The following is a 21,107-nucleotide window of genomic DNA, read 5'->3' as shown; positions in this document are numbered from 1 at the left end:
TGGTTGTGTCATCACTCATTATGATGAGTCATCAGTAAAATGTCTTCATCACCATCTCACTCTCATCTCATGGTCGGTTTCATACTCCATTAGATTTCATCAGTAGGTCAATTCATTGAAATGGTAAAAAAGAGTCGTGACATCACTTGTGGTTTAACATTATGGGAGTAGTAATTAGGCGAAAAATGTGTTGAAGGATATTTCAGCTTGTTTCAACATCATCATTCACTCCCTCAAACTTTCCTCATAAATCCCCTCATTTTCTCTAAAACACCTTTTTCCTTGAGAGAATCCTTAAACCCTAAGTCAAAACCAATTTTTCCCTTGGTAACACTCATATTCCATATTCAAATTCCTGAAAATCTAGCCTTAATCCATTTTCCCTTTGTTAATATTAATTCCAAAACTCTAGCCTTCTCCCAAAAATCCATTGATACATAAACTCTAGCCACACTTCCATTTTGTACTATACATCTAACTCTAGCTGTTTTACCATATCGTTAAGCATGCCCACATTGCCTTTTCTAATACATTACGTTGTAATGTATTGCAACATAATACATTATATATAAAGCCATTACCCCTGAGGCATAAAATGGGCCCACATCATCTTGCTATCGCACATTGCAAAGTCCCACTTGCCTATAATGTTAAGTTTCTACCCATCCTCCGATTGTGATTAAGTCCCGCATCCCACAATCGGTCGCCCATCCTGCAATTGGTCCTGCATCCTGTAATCAGTCCCGCATCCCACAATAAGTCCCACTCGCTGATAACTCTCGCTCGCCGATAAGTCCTGCAACCATCAAGTCCCAGCTCTCGGGAATCGTACCAATCTAATCTTCCTTCCCCGCATGGTTCTCCCCCCGGCTATGATTGAGATGCAATAATACGGCCCCTTTCCGGACCTGCTGGGATTATTTGTTGTATTTAGAAGGTTTTAGGGGCTGGGTTTATGGTCCCATTCCCGTTTACTCTCTTCCCAGTTGCGATTTCGATGTGGAAAGCCCAAACTAGATGCGATATATTATAAATTTGTTCTTGATAAAGTTTCGGGTCCAACCCATCGGTAAAACACTATGGAACATTGTTAAGAGCCCCTCTCCCTATTGTGATTGCAATATATAATCGACACGGATCAATGACCGAGATCTAATCAGTCTAAATCAGACATCTCGGATTAACGATTCATAATTCTTCTGAATAGTCATTATCAGTTCAGTTTTTTACGCCCTCGACCATTATTTCTTGCTGTATTTCATGTAATTTCTCAACTGAAATACTACAACCTCCATTCGCAGAGAACGAGATCACTTATTTCACTACAACTCCAAGGACAATGAAGATATTTTAAACACATTTTAAGCAGCAAAAGGAGCCAATGTTGCACATTCATTACAACAATTTTCATGACCGAATGCAGAAGAAATGGAACAAAAACATAGTTCATTAGTTAGCGGGATTAACATAAGTGTTTATTCTAGGCCTCACTTACACCAGAATGCCCAGAGCAGCTCCATAGGTCAGCCAAATGACATTTTTTGTAGTTTTGACCTATTTTTATGAATTTTTGTAGTGAATCTTGAATTCTGTTTCAAGATATTTTTATGTAAATAATTGTATAAATAATTCAGATTTCGAAGTATGAGAGGTTGGGAATCAATGAGTGAAAGGCTTGGAGGTTGTATTCATCATCCTTTGAAAGGAAATCAAAGGCCAGTTGCAGCTATTATCTAGGAATTCTTGTGGTATGAGTTTGTGATAATGTTTTTCTTCTATTAATAGCTTATATGAATGATAATTTCATCTTGTTTCCATATCTATGCACTTGAATGATTTTCCTAAGAGGTTTTAAACAAAATTATTAACCTTAAGCTATGTTTTGTTAGGAATTTCATGTTTATGTTATCTATTTTCTGATAAATGAATTCATGCTTTCCATGCTAATTTTGAATCTTTTCTTTTCCACCCTATGCTACATTGACAAAGCCCCAAAGTATCACACAAGCATATCTGCCCTGCTACTCTTTATCTCTTGCAACTGAGTCGTTGAGACCTGACCTAGTTCCTTGACTTTGAATCCTTATCCAGCAAAACCCTAAAATCTTTAAAACGCTAGATCTGAAACTGACCTAGCATAATATGTTTTCATACTCCATTCATCACTCGCTGTGATCTCATAGAGAGAGCCCTCTTCGGTTTGGCAACACTAGCTGATAAACCCTAAGTGGTCTGAGGTTACCTTCATCGATCTCCTTCCTGAGCCTTGGGATATTATGGAGGATAAGAGAAGGGATACTTGGAATGAATTTCGTTTACTTGAAAAAAACTAAATTAAGATCGAGTGTAGCTAGGGATCGAGCTACTTGGTCTACGGTGTTCTTGAAACCTACTAAAGGAGTTGTCATCCCCAGTTGGAGTGAATGTTAGTGTCTGTCAATCTTGCCAGTCACCAGTGACCAAATGTTCTCTCTGAAAGTTTTTTGATAGGGTCATAGGTCAAATTTTTATGGTTTCAAAAGGTCTTCAAAAAAAAATTGGGTCACTGGTTAGTATGTCTATATATGTTATTACTCCCTCCATTTCATGGTCCAATGCCATTTTGGTTGTGTCATCACTCATTATGATGAGTCATCAGTAAAATGTCTTCATCACCATCTCACTCTCATCTCATGGTCAGTTTCATACTCCATTAGATGTCATCAATAGGTCAAGTCATTGAAATGGTCAAAAGAGTAATGACATCACTTATGGTTAATCGTTATGGGAGTAGTAATTAGGGAAAAAAATGTGTTAAAGGAGATTTCAGCTTCTTTCAACATCCTCATTCACACTACATATACCCCCTCAAATTTTCCTCATAAATCTCCTCATTCCATCTAAAACAACTTTTTCCTTGAGAAAATCCTTAAATCCTAAGTCAAAACCGATTTTTCCCTTGGAAACACTCATATTCCATATTCAAATTCCCAAAGATCTAGCCTTAATCCATTTTCCCTTTGTTCATATTAATTACAAAATTCTAGCCTTATCCCAAAAATTCATTTGATACATAAACTGTAGCCACACTTCCATTTTGTATTGTACATCTAACTCTAGCTGTTTTCCCATATCGTTAAACCTGCATGCATTGCCTTTTCTAATACATTACATTGTAATTTATTACAACGTAATACATTATATATAAACCTGCTACGCCTAAGGGATAAAATGGGCCCACATCATCCTGATATCACACATCACAAAGTACTGCTTGCCTATAATGTTAATTTTCTACCCATCCGCCGATTGTGATTAAGTCTCGCATCCCACAATTGGTCCCCCATCACACAATCAGTCTTGCATCCAGTAATCCGTCCCGCATCTCGCAATAAGTACCACTCGCTGATAATTCCCACTCGTTGATACCTCCCGCTCACTGATAAGTCCCGCAGCCATTAAGTCCTGGCCCCTCGCAATCGCACCAATCTAAAGTTCCTTCCCCGCATGATGCTTCCCCTCGGTTGCAATTGTGATACAATAACACAACCCCTTTGAGGATACGCCACGATTATTTGTTGTATTTAAAAGGTTTTCGGGTCTGGGTTTATGGTCCCACTCCCATTTACTCTCTTCCCAGTTGTGATTGAAATGTGGAAAGCCCTGGTCGGATGCGATATATTATAAATTTGTTCTTGATAAAGTTTCGGGTCCAGCCCATCAGTAAGACACTATGGAACATTGTTAAGAGCCCCTCTCCCTATTGCGATTGCAATATATAATCGGCCTGGATCAACGGGCGAGATCTAATCAGTTTGGATCAGACAACTTTGATTAACGAGTCATAATTCTTTCGAATAGTCATTATCAGTTTAGTTTTTTATGCCCTCGACCGTTAATTCTTGTTGTCTTTCATGTAATTTCTCAGTTGAAATACCAAAACCTCCATTCGGAGAGCACGAGATCACTCATTTTGTTATAGCTCGAAGGAGAATGAGGAGATTTTCAGCACTTTTTAAGAAGCAAAAGGAGCCAACATTGCACATTCATTACAACAGGTTTTATAGCCGAATGCAGAAAAAATGGAACAACAACATAGTTCATGAGTTAGCAGGATTAATAGAAGTGTTTATTAGAGGCCTCACTTACACCAGAATGCCCAGAAAAGCACCAAATCTCATCCAAATGATATTTTTGGTAGTTTTCATATATTTTTATGAATTCTTGTAACGAATCTTGAATTTTGTTTCAAGATATTTTTCTATAGATAATTGTATAAATAATTTAGACTTCGAAGTATTAGAGGTTGCGATTATGATACAATAACACGACCCCTTTCCAGACCCATCGTGATTATTTTTTGTATTCAAAAGGTTTTCAGGTCTGGGTTTATGGTCCCATTCCCGTTTACTCTCTTCCCAGTTGCGATTGCGATGTGGAAAGCCCTGGACCGATGCGATATATTATAAATGTGTTATTGATAAAGTTTCGAGTCCAGCTCATCGGTAAGACACTATGGAACCTTGTTAAGAGGCCCTCTACCTATTGCAATTGCAATATATAATTGGCTCGGATCGACGACCGAGATCTAATCAGTCTATATTAGACAGTTCTGATTAACGACTCATAATTCTCACATATAGTCATTATCAATTCAGTTTTTTACACCCTTGACCGTGATTTTTTGTTGTCTTTCATGTAATTTCTCAACCGAAATACCATGGCCTCCATTTACAGAGCACAAGATCACTCATTTTGCTGCCGTTCGAAGGAAAATGAAGAGCTTTTCAACACGTTTTAAGCAGCAAAGGGAGCCAACATTGCGCATTCATTGCAACAGTTTTCATAACCGAATGCAGAAAAAAATTGAACAACAACGTAGTTCATCAATTAGCAAGATTAACAGAAGTGTTTAATCGAGGCCTCACTTACACCAGAATGCCTAGAACAACACCAGAGCTCAGCCAAATGATATTTTTAGTATTTTTTATCTATTTTTATGATTTTTTGTAGCGAATATTGAATTACGTTTCAAGATATTTTTTTGTAAGTAATTGTATAAATAATTCAGATTTCGAAGTATTATAGGTTGGGAATCGGTGAGTGAAAGGCTTGGAGCTTGTATTCATCATCCTTTCACAGGAAATCAAAGGCCTGTTACAACCATTATCTAGGAACTCTTGTGGTATGAGCTCGTGATAATGTTTTTCTTCTGTTAATAGCTTATATGAATGATAATTTCATCTCATTTCCATATCTGTGTTCTTCAATTATTTTCCTAAGAGGTTTTTAACATAATTATTAACCTTAAGCTCTGTTTTGTTAGGAATTTCATGTTTATGTTATCTATCTTCTCATAAATGAATTCATGCTTGCCATTCTCATTTTGAACCTTTTCTTTTCCACCCTACACTACATCGACAAAGCCCCAAAGTATCACACAAGCATACCTACCCTGCTCCTCTTTACGTCTGGCAACTGAACCCTTGAGACTTGACATAGCCCCTTGACTTTGACTGCTGATCCAGGAAAACCCTAAAATATTTAAAACCCTAGAGCTGAAACAGACCTAGCCTAATATCTTTTCCTACTCCAGTCATCACTGGCTGTGATCTCATAGAGAGAGCCCCCTCTGGTTTGGCAGGGCTAGCTACTAAACCCTAAGTTGTTTGAGGTTACATTCGTCGATCTCCTTTCTGAGCCTTGTGATATTGTGGAGGATAACAGAAGGGATACGTGGAATGAGTTCCATTTACTTGAAAAAACTAAAATTAAGACGGAGAGAAGGTTCGTCAATCTATTTTTTGTGAAGGAATGGTGAGATTTTAAACTCACCCCATCCTTTTCCATTATCAACTACAAAATTTGTAGCATCCATAATGAAAGAGCATTTTCTAGACTTAGTGTGGAAATAATTTGTGATGAAATAAGAGGGACCCAAGCTGCATTAAATAAATTACCCCTCACTGCTTACAATCTCTACTTAAAACTAGCGAACACATCCAAAGATATCTCTCACTTGTGATTGATGCCTATGCTACCCTCAAAGCTAAAAAGGAAGGAATATAAGGTTACCCATTAAAACTAATAAGATGGAAGAGATATGTCGGTGGCACCAATGTGAAGTGGCCTCATGGGGATTTAGAACTTAACAAGTTTTTGGAACACCTTAACAGAATATCTAAAGACATCAAATTTATCATGGAAATAGAATATAATAATACCATTTCCTTTCTTGATGTTCTTATCTCTAAAAGAAAAGATAGTAGCATACGACATTAGGTATACAAGAAGAAGATTCACACTGAAAAACTAATCACTATAGCCTCAAGAATTTGACAAGGAGCATCTCGGACAAGAATTGACCACCTTACTGAGGCCTTTGTTGATATTGGTTATAATTTCAATGACATCTACGGAGCCATCAAAAGAAGAAAAAAAACCCGTCCTTCTCGAGATTCTCCCCACCCCAATGGAAAAGCATCCCTCCCTTACATCGAGGTTACCACTGACAAAATTGCTAACGTCCCAACAAAAATGGTGTTATTACATCATTCAAATGCCTTGAGACAATCATACACAAAATGATATCAGTTAAAGATAAGGTTGACAAAGTTTAGTTCAAGCGGGTCTACAAGATTAATTGTTCCTGCAGAAAGTGCTAGATTAGAGAGACTGCTAGACAATTTAAAATAAGACTCAAGGAACATGGGGAAAACATTAAAAATGAAAGAATATGATCCTCAACCCTTGTTGAGCATTCATCCAAAACTAAGCATGTTCTATGCCTTGAAGATTCTAATATCATCACTAAAGAAGATCATTATTTCAAACACATATTTATAGAAGCATTAGAGATCATGAAAGGCCCTAGAAATCTAAATAGAAATGAAGGTGCTAAGGTAAGAATTAGTTTGATTCCTTTAATATATCATATCTAATAATAAAAAAATCCTTCATTTCCTTTCTTCTCTCATTTTTCTTCCCTTTACTTCTCTTGCCCTCTTCCTCTCTTTCTCCCTTTTCCTTCTCTTCCCTTTTTTTTTTTTTCCTTCTTTTCTCTCTTACCTCCCCTTCCCTCTTTCTTTTCATTATAACATCTTTATTTTCTTATTATTTTTATTCTTGTTTTTATTTAATTTTCATTTTCATTTTTATTTTTATCTTTCATTTTATTTTCGTGTTGTTTTTCATCCTTTCTTCCTTTTATTTCATTATTTTATTTCCTTATTTTATTTCTCCTCCTTTTATTTTCTTAGGGTTTCTCTTTATTTCCTTTTTAGCGTCTCCCCCCTTTTTCTTTTATATTTTTCTTTTTTTCTCTCTTATTTTTCTTATTCTTTCACCTTTACTTTTATTATTATTTCCTTTTATTATTATTCTTTTCCTTTTATATATTTTCCTATTCTAATATTTTATTTTGTTTTATTTCTTTCTTATTTTATTTCATTTTTTTCTTTATTTATTATTTTTAGTACCTTTTTATATTTCTTTCTTTTTGTTATGTTGGTAGTCAATCTTCCCTTATTCTCCTAATTTGTATTTATTTATTTTTATCTTCCTCTACTTCTCTCAAAATCATATGCTAATGATGAGTCTCAAAATGTCAATATCAAAATTACTATTGTGTAATTATCTCTTAATCATCATTCATTAAAACCCTACCACAAAAATCTTCAAAAACAAATTTTAACCCTATATAGAAGGGATACTTGGAGTGACTTATTTTTACTCGAAAAGAATAAAATTAAAACCGATATAAGGTATTCCAATCAGTTTTTTCTTAAGGACTACCGAGATTTTAACTCACTCAATCCTTTATCATTATCAAGCACAGAATTCGTAGCAACCGCAATGAAAGAGTATTTTCTAGACTCGGTCTGGCCATAATTCGTGGTGAAATAAGAAGGAACCAAGCTACATTAAATAAATTATCCCTCACTTCTTACACTCACCACCTAAAACCAACGAACACCATCCGAAGAGATTTCTTGCATGTGATTGATGCCTCTGTTGTCCTCAAAGCTTAAAAGGAAGGATCTATTGCCAAAAATTGTCACGGTCATAAGATTCTTAAACTAGAAGCATCTGGGAATTATCGCATTGGTAAAAGCTTCACCTTGACCGAAAATGTTGATAATTCTGTGACTAGTCCCAAAACAACCAATGATAGCGAGGATAATACTTATATTACAAGTATTTGCAATGATAAAAACTTGACTTCTAATACAACGGTGGAGGGTATCACTACATCCCTAACAATTTCATTGATAATAATGCACTCTTAGGTGTACCTAGTGATAAGAAACAATATCGTCTAGATAATAGCGTTACCTCCATTGAGATAGCAGATACACATGATTTTAATACAGTGGGAAACTTTGAATTTGTGACAGTGGCCTATAATGTTAACATCTCATATACATCTAATGATTTTAATAGCAATAAGGTAAGGCACCAAATTAACATTAATTTTCCTCCTTCCTCTCCAGCTACCTCGAATCTTGACGGAACTCTCCAGTCTTCAAACAAAAATGTTGTCCATATCTCTTCTCATGAACTTACTAATGATGAAGTCGAGGTACTGAATAAAGGCTTAGGGTTCACTATTTCAGCCAAGAAGATTCCCTTTGAAACAATTATCTATAACATTGAATATAGTATTCAAGGATTAAATGATATGTACAAAGAATGTATTCGTTAGAAATGCACCCTCATCATGAGAAAAGCCAAACCTACCAAGTCCAATTTGAATCGTAGACTATTATTGGCACTTAAAAACATTAGGAATAATGATATAATTGTTATCTTGAAGGATGATAAGGGTGGAACCACAATGGTTATGAATAAAGAGGACTACAATTTCAAAATGAGAGATCACATTTATAACAATGGTTTTTACAATAAACTTCAAGATAATCTTATCTCAAAAATTACTAATGTGATTAAGAAGGTCATTAAGGAATCAAATCTGGATGAAAAATTAAAAAAAATTAACCCCATGAAGTGACATCACCCCTAGGATTTATGGTCTTCCTAAAATCCACAAAGAGGGAATTCACCTAAGACCTGTTGTAAACGGCATTGGCTCTCCCACCTATTTGTTTGTTAAATATGTGGCTGGTATTCTCAGCCCTCCTATTGAAAATACCAATTCCTTCACTAAATATTCTAAATATTTTATGGATTTGATTAAAGATGATCAAAGTGAATCCAATGATCTATTAGTGAGATTCAACATTGTCTCTTTATTCACTAAAACGCCTCTTAATGAAGCCATAGAAGTTGTAAAAAATGTTGCAGACCCCCTTACTGGCAAACTCACTAAGATCTTCCTTAGATCAACCTTCGTCAGTTTCCAAGGGGAATTGTTTGAATGAACAACTCGGGTAGCTATGGGCTCTCCCTTATCACCCATTGTTTCCGATCCCAATATGTAAATGTTTGAAAATAAAGCCATCAACTATTTCCCCTTAAAACTAAGAATATGGAATAAATATGTAGATGACACCAATGTGAAGTGGCCTCATGGGGATTTGTAACTTAATAAGTTTTTGGAACATCTTAAGAGAATATTTAATCACATCAAATTTACCATGGGATTGAAATATAATAATACCATTTCCTTTTTAGATGTTCTTATCTCTAAAACGAAAGATGGTAGCATAGGACATTAGGTATAAAAGAAGAATATTCATACTGACATCCATCTCCATTCTAAATCTCACTAAGTTCCCACTCAGAAATTAGGGATCCTTAATACACTAATCACTATAACCTCAAAATTATATGACAAGGAGCATCTCCAACAAGAAATCAACCACCTTACTAACGTTTTCCTTGATATTGGTTACAATTACAATGACATCTGCAAAGACATGAAAAGAACCAAAAATATCCCTCCAAAAATATCCCTCCTTCTCTAGATTCTGCCCCCAAATGGAAAGTATTCCTCCATTACATCCATGGTACCACTAACCAAATTTCTAAGGCCCTATATAAAAATGGTATTATTACATCATTCAAACCCCTTGTGACCATTAGACACAAAATGAGATTTTTTAAAGATAAAGTTGACCAATTTCAGTTCAAGGGGGTCTACAAGTTTAATTTCTCCTATGGAATGTGCAACATTAGATTGAATGGTCGGTAATTTAAAATAAGACTCAAGGAACATGGGGTAGACATTAAGAATGAAAAAATATGTTCCTTAGACCTTATTGAGCATTGATCCAAAACTAATCACCACCTATTCCTTGAAGATAATAATATCGTCACCAAAGAAGATCATTATTTAAAACCCTAATATGGAGAAGCATTGGAGATCATCAAACAACCTCACAATCTAAATAAAAATGGAGGTGATGAGGTAAGCATTAGCGGGATACATTTAATCACTCATATCTAATAATTTTGTTTCCTTCCTATGCTTCATTCTCTCATTTTTCTTCCCTTTACTTCCCTCACCCTCTTCATTTATCTTTCTCCTTCTTCCTTCTCTTTCCTATTCTTATTTTTCCTTCTTTTCTATCATACCTCCCCTTTCCCCTCTCTTCTCATTATAACATATTTCTTTTCTTGTTAGTTTTATTCTTATTTTTATTTCATTTTCATTTTCATTTTATTTTTATCTTTCTTCTTATTTTACTGTTGTTTTTCCTCCTCTCTTCCTTTTATTTCAATATTTTCTTCTCTTTATTTTTCTTCCTTTTCTTTTCTTAGAGTTTCTCTAAATTTCCTTTTAGGCTCTCCCCCCTTTTTTCTTCTAAATTTCCTTATAGGCTCTCCCCCTTTTTTTTCTTTTATATTTTTCTTTTTTGTCTCTTATTTTTCTTATTCTTTCACCTTTACTATTATTATTATTATTATTTTATTATTGTTCTTTTCCTTTTATATTTTTTCCAATTCTAATATTTTATTTTATTTTCATTCTTTCCTATTTTATTTTTTTGTTTTATTTCTTTATTTATTAATTTTCTTATGTTTTTATATTTCTTTCTTTTTATTATGTTGACGTTCACTCTATACTTATTCTCTCCTAATTTGTATTTATATATTTTGTCTTCCTCTTCTTCTCTCAACATCATATCCTAATGATAAGTCATTTTTGTGACTTGAAACGTCAATATAAAAATGACTATTGTAGATTTATCTCTAAATCATCACTCATTAAAACCCTACCAAAAAAATATTCAAACAAAAATAATTCTACATTTTTACAAGTTTAAAGACTAATTAGCAAACATGTTGAGGAAGCCATTGACACTAATGATTTTTTAATTTTGGAGACAAAACTTAAGAATTTTTTGTGTTACTAGTTGTAATAGTCTAAATTGAAGGAGAGTGCTAATATAATTATCCTCGTTAATTATTGTTACCGATAAAACATCTGAAATATACTTGGCTATTAATGATGATTATGTCAAGTTAGCTAGATCAATATACTTGGCTATTAATGATGATTATGTCAAGTTACCTAGATCAATATATTCAGAGAAAATTATCTTTAAATTTTTCTAAAATAACTATATGTATAAATATTTTATCAATTATTGAAGCATCAATAAAAAAAAAATCATCATGATTTGGGCTATTGTACCCAACTAAGAATTGCAATAGTCTATTTTGTGCCTGCATAAACTATATGTATAAATATTTTATGAATTATTGAAGCATCAATACCAAAATCATCATGATTGGGGCTATTGTACCCAACTAAGAATTGCAATAGTCTTTTTTGTGCCTGCATATATGGTATGTGGAAGATTTTCAATAAGCTACGATTTCAAAGATCATTTAATGATTCTTAAATCATCTATGATTTCATTTTCAGCATCCCGTACTTTCTTCCTAATCATATAATTATTATCCTATAAGGAAACTAAAGTGTTTAGTCCAAAAATTCATTTACGTTATTTTCATGCACATATGATCTTTCTCTAGAAACAGGTATATATATATATATATATATATATATATATATATATATATATATATGCACTTATCCATAAGAGAAAACATGTACAATAATTTCTATATGTTTCTCATGAATGGGGTAATCACACCTAAAGACTTACATATGTTTTAGCATCCAAAATTTAAAATTTAAATTGGTGAAAGTGTAGAGAAAAAAGTTTAGAATTAGTTAATCAAAATGACATTAAAATATGATGCTCCAAACTCTAGGAATTCTCCTTCAAGGATTGAAGGGTCTTTCCAAAAAATTCTCAAGTTGGGTTAAAAATCACATTGGTATGGTGAATTTCATGTTTCTCACATATATAAACTAATGTTTACCCACTTTAATAAAGCTTAAAACTTTCTGTATTTTTTTTGTAATGGGCTAATGATCTTGAAGTCTTCTTAAGTAGAATTTTTAGCTTTATGGATAAAATGAAAACCTATGGTGATTTTTCTAAAGTTTTCATCAAAATGGTCCATGTACATCTTATGTGACAAGTAATTTTTCAAAAAATGGCATATGAGAGGATTCCCTCATTACATATTAAGTTGGTTAGTTTGATACTAATCTTTCCATAGGATTGAACCCATTAACTTGTGACATAGATAGTTCTCCTTTCCATTAGGATTTTTAATTTGGTGGTGAAAGCATTTTGTTCTTGAGCACTGTAATTAGAACCATGTTTGCACTTTTGGCACCCATGTTGAATCCTATTATAGGATCTGGATCCTTATTAATTTTGCTATAACTTTGTGATGAACCCACATATATTCTTCTCCATTCCATTTTGGTCATTTACCTTTCCATTTTGGTCATTTACCTTTGGGGATCCCATGGTTGAGTTGTAATGTTACAATACCTTCTTTCGCTTATATTATAGAGCCTAATGTTGATTTCAACTTGCTCTTGGATAGATTGTTTCCAACACATTCTCTTTAGCCATTAATCCTTACATTTATGAACTTTATTCCTTGAAACCATTATCCCTCGAGGAAACATTCCTAATAGTGTCCTTATCCTACATGCATTCCTTGCATTGTTCATAGGTATGTTCCCTACACTCCGACATAGTTTTCTTTCTTGTTTACAACACTAGCTTATTTCGATATCCATAACATTATTTTATTCCTTTTCAGATTTATAATATTAAAAAGTAAAAATAAATGTATGTATATATATAAAGAGAGGGATGGGAAAGATGAGTTATATGTTCATATTTGGTAGCAGTTATAATGTAATGTCGTCATTGAACAAAGCACAAGTTTTTAGTACCTTTATCAATGGATTGGGCATCTAACATAACTTTAGAAATAAGAACCTTGTTCATTAAGTCTTTAATATTATGTAGAGTTAATATATAGTGTCTATTGATAATACATTAGTTAATATATAGTCTCTATTGATAATACATTGATGTCTTCTATGCCATATAATTATATTAGCATTCATTAATAAGTCAATGTGTCCCAAGTCACTTTTTTGTCAGGTTTACATTCAACTTAATTTTAGCCTTTGTTGGCCATTATTTAAAAATTGTACTTATCATTTCATCCTTCCTTTCTTCTAAGTCTCTTTTAGTTCAAAAAGAACATTTATATATTGCTCATGCTAGTTTGTAAGGTCTACACTAACTACTCACTAGTTCATCAACTCTTATGAATTACAGCTTATTGCTCTAAGAGAAAGGCCTATATTAGTATCATGAAACTATTTTATTCTATATTAACTTTCACACAACAAAGATCATGTCATCATTGGTTGTTGACCTAGTGGTTTCCTAGGTGTTTGATGCTAAAAATTATATTCAAACTTTGAGATTTATGTAGTACCTTAGATTCCACTTTCATCATTGGTGCAATTTCTGGCCTTTTTCAATAGATTTCATCAATGGTTTTTTCTCATAAGGTCTGTTTTATGTGTTATTCCATTCATTTAATGCTACAAAAATACTTGGTGGCATCTCCTTTCATATTTTCTTCCTCGCCCTTCCAAATCATTTTTCCTTCACTTTCCTTCTCTTGGATGATGGGTCATGCCTTAGTTGCCTTTTTCCCATAAATATCTTCACATCTACTCCAACTTATTTTCCATGGGATCAATATCTATAGTTTTCATCATACCTTGGGGCTTGCAATAATTAGTGTAAACACCCCTCATTATTAACAATGGGAATACAACATTGTTTATGGGTTGTCACACATTTTTAATGATATACACCAAAGACTAATGATGAAATGATGTCTTTCATATTTGAATTCAACACATCTATTCACATGGTTAAGAATGATATAATCTACAGTTAGTTTTATTTGAAGAACTCAAGTATAATAACATCACACTTTTATGCTATTACACAAGTTGCATAAACAATGCCACTTACATCTTTGATATCAATAGTTGTGTAAGATCATTTTGTTCATCACATTGACTTTATTTATCAATACATAGATCCATTATGTCTCTCTTTGGGTCTACATCACTTTCTTTCTTGGATGATGGGTGATGCCTTAATTCCCTAGTTCCCATAAATCTCTTCAGATCTACTCCAAGTTATTTTCTATGGGATCAATATCTATAATGTTTATAGTACCTTGGGGCTTGCAATAAATAGTGGAAACATCCCTTATTATTGGCAACAGGAATACAACATTGTTTGTGGGTTGTCACACATTTTTTAATGACATACACCAAAGACTAATAAGGAAATGATGTCTCTCATATTTGACTTCAATACATATATTCACATGGTGAAGACTCATAACATCTACAATTAGTTTAGTTTGAATAACTCAGGTCTAATTACATCACACTTTTATGCTACTACACAAGTTGTATAAACAATGCCACTTAAATGTTTGACATTAATAGTTGTGGAAGATCAATTTGTTCATCACATTGACTTATTTATCAATACATAGATCCGTTGTGTATGTCTTTGGGAATATATCACTTTCTTCGACTTGGATGAATTATATATTTCCCTTGTGGATAGTTGTGCTACTCTTATACATGCATGGATTCATTGTGTGCTAGGGAAATTTTAGGGGCTAATATCAGTAGGTGGGTTAATTTTCCATGTTTTTTCCCAAAAAAAGATTCATCAATTTCTATTTTCCCTTAAAACAATTTGCTCAACTTTATAGTATAATATTATTTTACATTAAAAGTTTCCAAAATATTATATATAATAATATAGAATCATTAGACATCTAAAAATGTTTACAATAATATTTTATAATTTTCATATTATGGAGCAGTAATATTTGCCAATGTTTATAAACTTTAAAATAAACTTCCGTCCTTAAAATTTCCTCCATTGTGTACTTATTGTCATGGAAATTATTCTTCTTTATATATGAGTCACAGATCCACAATATACCTATTTGGCCACCTTGTCTTTCTAGACTTCAAGATGGGTATGTCTACCTCAAGAAGTGAGTTATATGATAATTTTTTTTTTTTTTTTTCAGATATTATTTGGATGCATTGTTTCAAGAACTCATTCTCGGCCCATTCTAAAACTTTCTCCTATATTTTATATTATATTTTAGTCCATCAAATTAGCTTTTGACCCCTACACTTTCATCAAGGATGCATGTTGTGGCCTTAATATTTAATTCCATTGTATTAGGACACGTCATGGATAACATACACACTTTTTTTCTTACATACAAACCCTACTCTTTGAAAAATAACATACATATACTATAGTAACTTTAAAACCTATATTTTCTTAATACCTCTCACTATCTCTATGCTTTAGGTCATTTTTAAATAGATTATATAAATCCATCATTAAAAAAACTATCTATCTATATATATATCATTTTTTAAAAGTATATTCTTACAAGAAAACAATGTGTTCTCTACCATTCTACAATTTTTTAAAAGAAATTTCATCATTTATGTCATGTACTAACAAAGAAACATGCATTATATTTTATATGAAAAATAACATCCAGCTACTATAATAACTCAAAATTCTCATGATATTACAAAATTCTATAGCTAAAATTCAATTTCATTTCATTATTTTACACCATATTCAAACTCATTGTGAAAATATGTCAAATTGTTTGTGAACTCATTGTGAAAATATGTCAAATTGTTTGTGAAGTCAAAAGAGTTTTTTTAGATGTTTATGTTTCCACCAAAATGTCATGAAATACCATTTGCATCGGCTCATACGCATTTGCAACTTTATCCTAAAATTAATAAAATTCCTTATTATCTGTCATTCAGGAAATTTGTTCCACCTTGTCCCATAATTATTGTCCCGTAATTACAATGTATTATGGATCTTATTATAGGTGGACTAAAGGAAGAGAAGATGACAAACAATATTTTTTTGAAATTCAAATTTAAAGTTGTTGACCTTTAGTAAAATAAAAATTTAAACATCAAGTATATTAATGCACATCGTATTTCCCATCTCGTATCCATTCACATAACCATACAAATTTTAATAGGGTGATTAATATCCATCAATATTCCATAGGTAAATTGGGATGGCCACATCCATATGATGTTTGGCATGGACACGGATCTCTGATTTCTAGATAATAGACATGTCAACATCTTAAATACTATGTTCATGGAGAGCTTAGGATATGTCAAAACCTTCACAATAGTCTTATATACACTATTTTAGGATGCATATTGTTTGGCTCAGTTACAACCTATAGTTGTTGGAAATAATAAAAAGGTGTGGTGGATTAATGATATTTATTATGTAATTATGATTTACTTATCACATAAATGAAATTTAAACGAAACTAGGTTTCCAAAAAACTTATCTCAAAGCCATTCCTTGATCCCTACAATGCAAGATGTTTAAAATATCATGGAGTCTCAAGATTCCACATTCTTAACATTTTAAAGGCACATCTTTTTGACAAATTTGATCTCAAATATGGTTGCAAATTTAGAATGATTAATAGAATTGTGTATTTCAATTATTGAGAATTCATAATCCTCAGGATTTTCAAAGTATTAAATTAGCTTTTAAATTCAAAATTTCAATTTCAAAATTAGAAAATTATCATTTCACCACTAATTACATCTACTTATTCTAGATACGTTTATGACAAATATATATATCAGGTCCATCTAAAGCATGAATCTAACATGAGCTAAGAGCGATCAAATTTCTTTCTTTACAAATTTATTTGAGAGTAGAAAAAATAATGTGTATTTTTTAACTCTTTAAATTGCATTTTTAAATTTATAGAGATTACATAACATGTGTATTAAACCATTTTATATTAATTCATATTAAAATATTTTATCCATAATTCACATTGGATATTTTATTCTATAATCCATTAAATTTTTTTCTTTTTAACACACACACACACATATATAAAGTTGATATCATGTATTAAAATATTTTTTGAAAAAGAGAAGGTTTAAACATTTTACTCACATTTTTTTTAGTTATAATTACTTTACATGATATTAGGTCATATGGACAACTAATTAAAAATTCATAACATATGTTTATTTTCTTTTTTACGATAGGCGACATTGCTTTTCTATTTAGAGAATATTTCATTTTTATTTTGAGAGGGGTCAGCATACTTACACATCGTCTTCAAACTTGGTTGTAGAACCAGTATAGATGCATTTTAACCACGGATCTACCAAGAGGCTAGTGTTGGAATGTGTAATTCCTACTTGTCTCAGTGGTGATTATTTTTATCTAAAGGAGTTTGTTCCTATTTTGTTTCTTATATTTGTGTGTGGTTGAGATATTCTCTCAACCAACAGATTGTGTGTCCAAGATAGTTTTCATATCTTGAGACAATACTCCCTATATATATGTAATATCAAAATTTGGGCTCCATTTCCTTCACAAATTCTTTAGTAAATCTGATCCAGCTAACTTTCAACACACAATATTTTACCTTGCTTGTCCATCTATTGTTGCTTCACCCAACTAATATCCACTGCCATAATCAACTTCTTCTAAAATCATATCCAAAATTGGTGTCTTCATCTTAAATCTTTCCAACTTAAATTCATCGCTGTTAGAGTGACCAATTATAACAGATAGCATTTACATGTTAAGTTGATCAGGCTCAACATGTTTCAGTTACAGAACCCAAAACAATTCAAGAAAAAGTTCATTTTACCAAGCATATACTAACTCGCCGCATAGTGGAAGTGGAAATGGTGAGTCAACGCTCACACAAGGATGTTGCCCAAACTCACTCTTCACTCTTCTGTGGATCTAAATAGACCATGTATCCTTCCTTGGACCCACGGATTCAAAATGGAGCTCATCATGGGTACCCTTGAACATGTCCCCATGATAATTGTGCCTGCTGCAAACGTCGCATCGACTTCAACAATCATTGAATTCTCTAAATGAAAGGGAAGCAAAACAAATTTATCTCCCCACTGAGGCCTCGCAGACCCCCAAAGTGCTTTCTCCTTCATTGTCCGTTACAAAACCAAAAACACCCTCTCACAAGACTCGAGAAATATTCCAATCTCGACCTCTTTATGTGCACTTCTCGAATGGCATCAACGACCTAGGCTCCTTATGTGCATTACTCAAATGGCATCAGCAACCTAGGCTCCTTATGTGCACAATTATTCCCACTGATAATATTCTGCCCAAATTTTCAGATGGCGTCGAGTGTACTTCCAACCTGTTGTTTTAGAAAACTATTTGATATACGCTCCAAATCCTTGAGCCAATAATGACTGACCATGTGTCCCTCATTTGGATTAGCAATGGCACCAGCCTCGATCTCCTCCATCGCCTTGAACGAGCACTGAAATTTGGGCTCCATTTCCTCCACGAATTCTTTAGTAAATCTAATCCGACTAATGTTCACATACAATCTGAACTCCTTGTGATGATAAATCCATTCTAGGTCACATGATCCATTTCAGAACTTTTTTTCTTCTTCTTGCTTTCCAATCAATCTGCACCAGAGACCTCTACCGAATGTTTCAGGCTATATCACTAGCCCGGGTTCCAGACTGAGTGCAACATCTTTGTAGGATTGTAATTGACAAAAATAATAATTGTTCTTTCTACAGTGGGCATTATAATATAGATGATGTGAAAATAATACCAGGCCACGTCTGCACTAGTCATTCTAAGTCGAGCCGCCACTAGGCCACTCTACACAGACCGCTCGTGTTGAGTGTAGGCAACTCCATCGTTGCACCCGTTGGCCTCCAGCCCAACCTCCCCTGGAAATTAGTATCCCCACGAGCATTGCCTACTTCGCAGCTCTGAGCAACCAACTTCACCTTCGAACTAACGTTGCTGCCCTCACACAGATCCACTACAGGAAGATCACATCCATCAATCGATCTAGACAAATCCGCTTCTTTGATCCATGCATTCATTATCATATCACTGAGTTACACTCTACCCCAGCGTAGTAGACAAACTTCCTCTCCTCCGATCACACCACTGCTCATTCAACTTCTACTTATATGGACAAACAAGGTAAAATATTGTGTATTCAAATAAAGCAGAATCATAGTATATGTCACGTACATTAGAAAGCAAGTCTAAGATGTTTTGCAGTGGTCTTTGTAGAGTATGTACTTGGTAACTCTAAGAGATGGAGTGTCAAATGTGAGCCTGATGAGGCATGTGTATCCCCATAAAGTTTGTGGTAATCTTAAAACCACTTTGTATTTGCAGTGACGATTTGTGGTAAGCTAGAAACCACATGTAAGAGTGAAGAGGGATAGAGATTCATGTTCGCATGGTTTAGGGTTAGTTGAGAAAACCCTCGGCCTGGTTGAGTCGGGTCTTTGGTGAACCCTAGTGGCTACATAGCCCTAGTGGCTACAGAGCGTTTCTGGCTACAGTGCCCTAGTGGCACCATAGGAGCCTCAGTGCTTACAGTTTCAGAGTTTAGGTGGTCGGGAGTGACATACCTTACTCAAAGGAGAAATTTATTTTCTCACAGGTCTCAGTGTATCTCCAATTGAGCACAAGGCATGGTTGAGGGTGATCCAATAAAATCCAAAGCATGGTTATCAGTAATATGATAAAACCCATGATGATATTGGAGGTGGATTTGCAAGTACAGGTACATTTATGCAGTTATAATAGTTGACAGAACCATGTATGTGAAGGGAATCCTAGTACACTGACGATTGCAGCGGTTGTCACCCATGCATTCCAACGGATGGTTTCTCTTTTATATCGACGTTGACATATTTTTATGTTATGTTTGACCACAACTAGACTTTTTTGATTGATATCGAGACAAGTACTCATTAAGGGGGTGTGTTGGAATATGTAATTCTTACTTGTCTCAGTTGTGATTATTTCTATCTAGAGGAATCTATTCCTATTTTGTTTCCTAGATTTGTGTGTGGTTGAGATATTTTCTCAACCAACAGATTGTGTGTCCAAGAGAGTTTTCCTATCTCGAGACAATACTTCCTGTATATGTGTAATATCATATTTCATTAATGTAATACCTAAAGGGATCAAATCTCAAACTTGAAAAAAGATTTACACGTCAATTAATCCATTTTAGTGTTTGGTAAATATGTGATTAATATAGATCTATAGTGGTAATTTTTCATTGTTTAAATTGTATATTTTGATATTTTATCATTATTAATATTTTATATTAAAAATTGAATGAGTTACACATTTTCCTCTTATTAAGAAGTAACTACTCTAGTTTACCTTTAATTACTTTTTCTTTCTGAGCTAAGATTAACATTAATACACGCACATATATATAAACACACACTTTCTATAGAGAGAGAAAGTTCATACTGAAATATATTAGTTAATATAGATATTCAAACAGTTTATTTAAGTTGTATATATATATCTTTGTAAAGTTATATAAAATTATATTATTTAAGATAGACATCGAAGTATTGTATTTATTACTTGAAGAGTGAAAGTGAAATATCAACAGGTAAGTTAATTGTTGTGTTAATAGATTTTTAATTGTTTATTTATATGATTATTTATCTTTTGTTTTTTTGCTTGGCCGACATGAAAAAAAAATGTTTTTATTATTTTTGGAGGACGTGACATACTTACACATGTCCCTCATACTAGATTGTAGAATGAGCTTCCAGGCTCAATAAACTTGTCCTTAACATCTTATTTGAAAATAAATTGACAACTTTAATCACAAAGTAATGCCAAAAGCAATAATGC

This window comes from Pinus tabuliformis, chromosome Q, assembly GCF_031772625.1.
Source record: "Pinus tabuliformis cultivar Carrire ecotype Pingquan chromosome Q, CPIR1, whole genome shotgun sequence".
Lineage (NCBI taxonomy): Eukaryota > Viridiplantae > Streptophyta > Pinopsida > Pinales > Pinaceae > Pinus > Pinus tabuliformis.
This window is presented reverse-complemented; position numbering follows the sequence as displayed.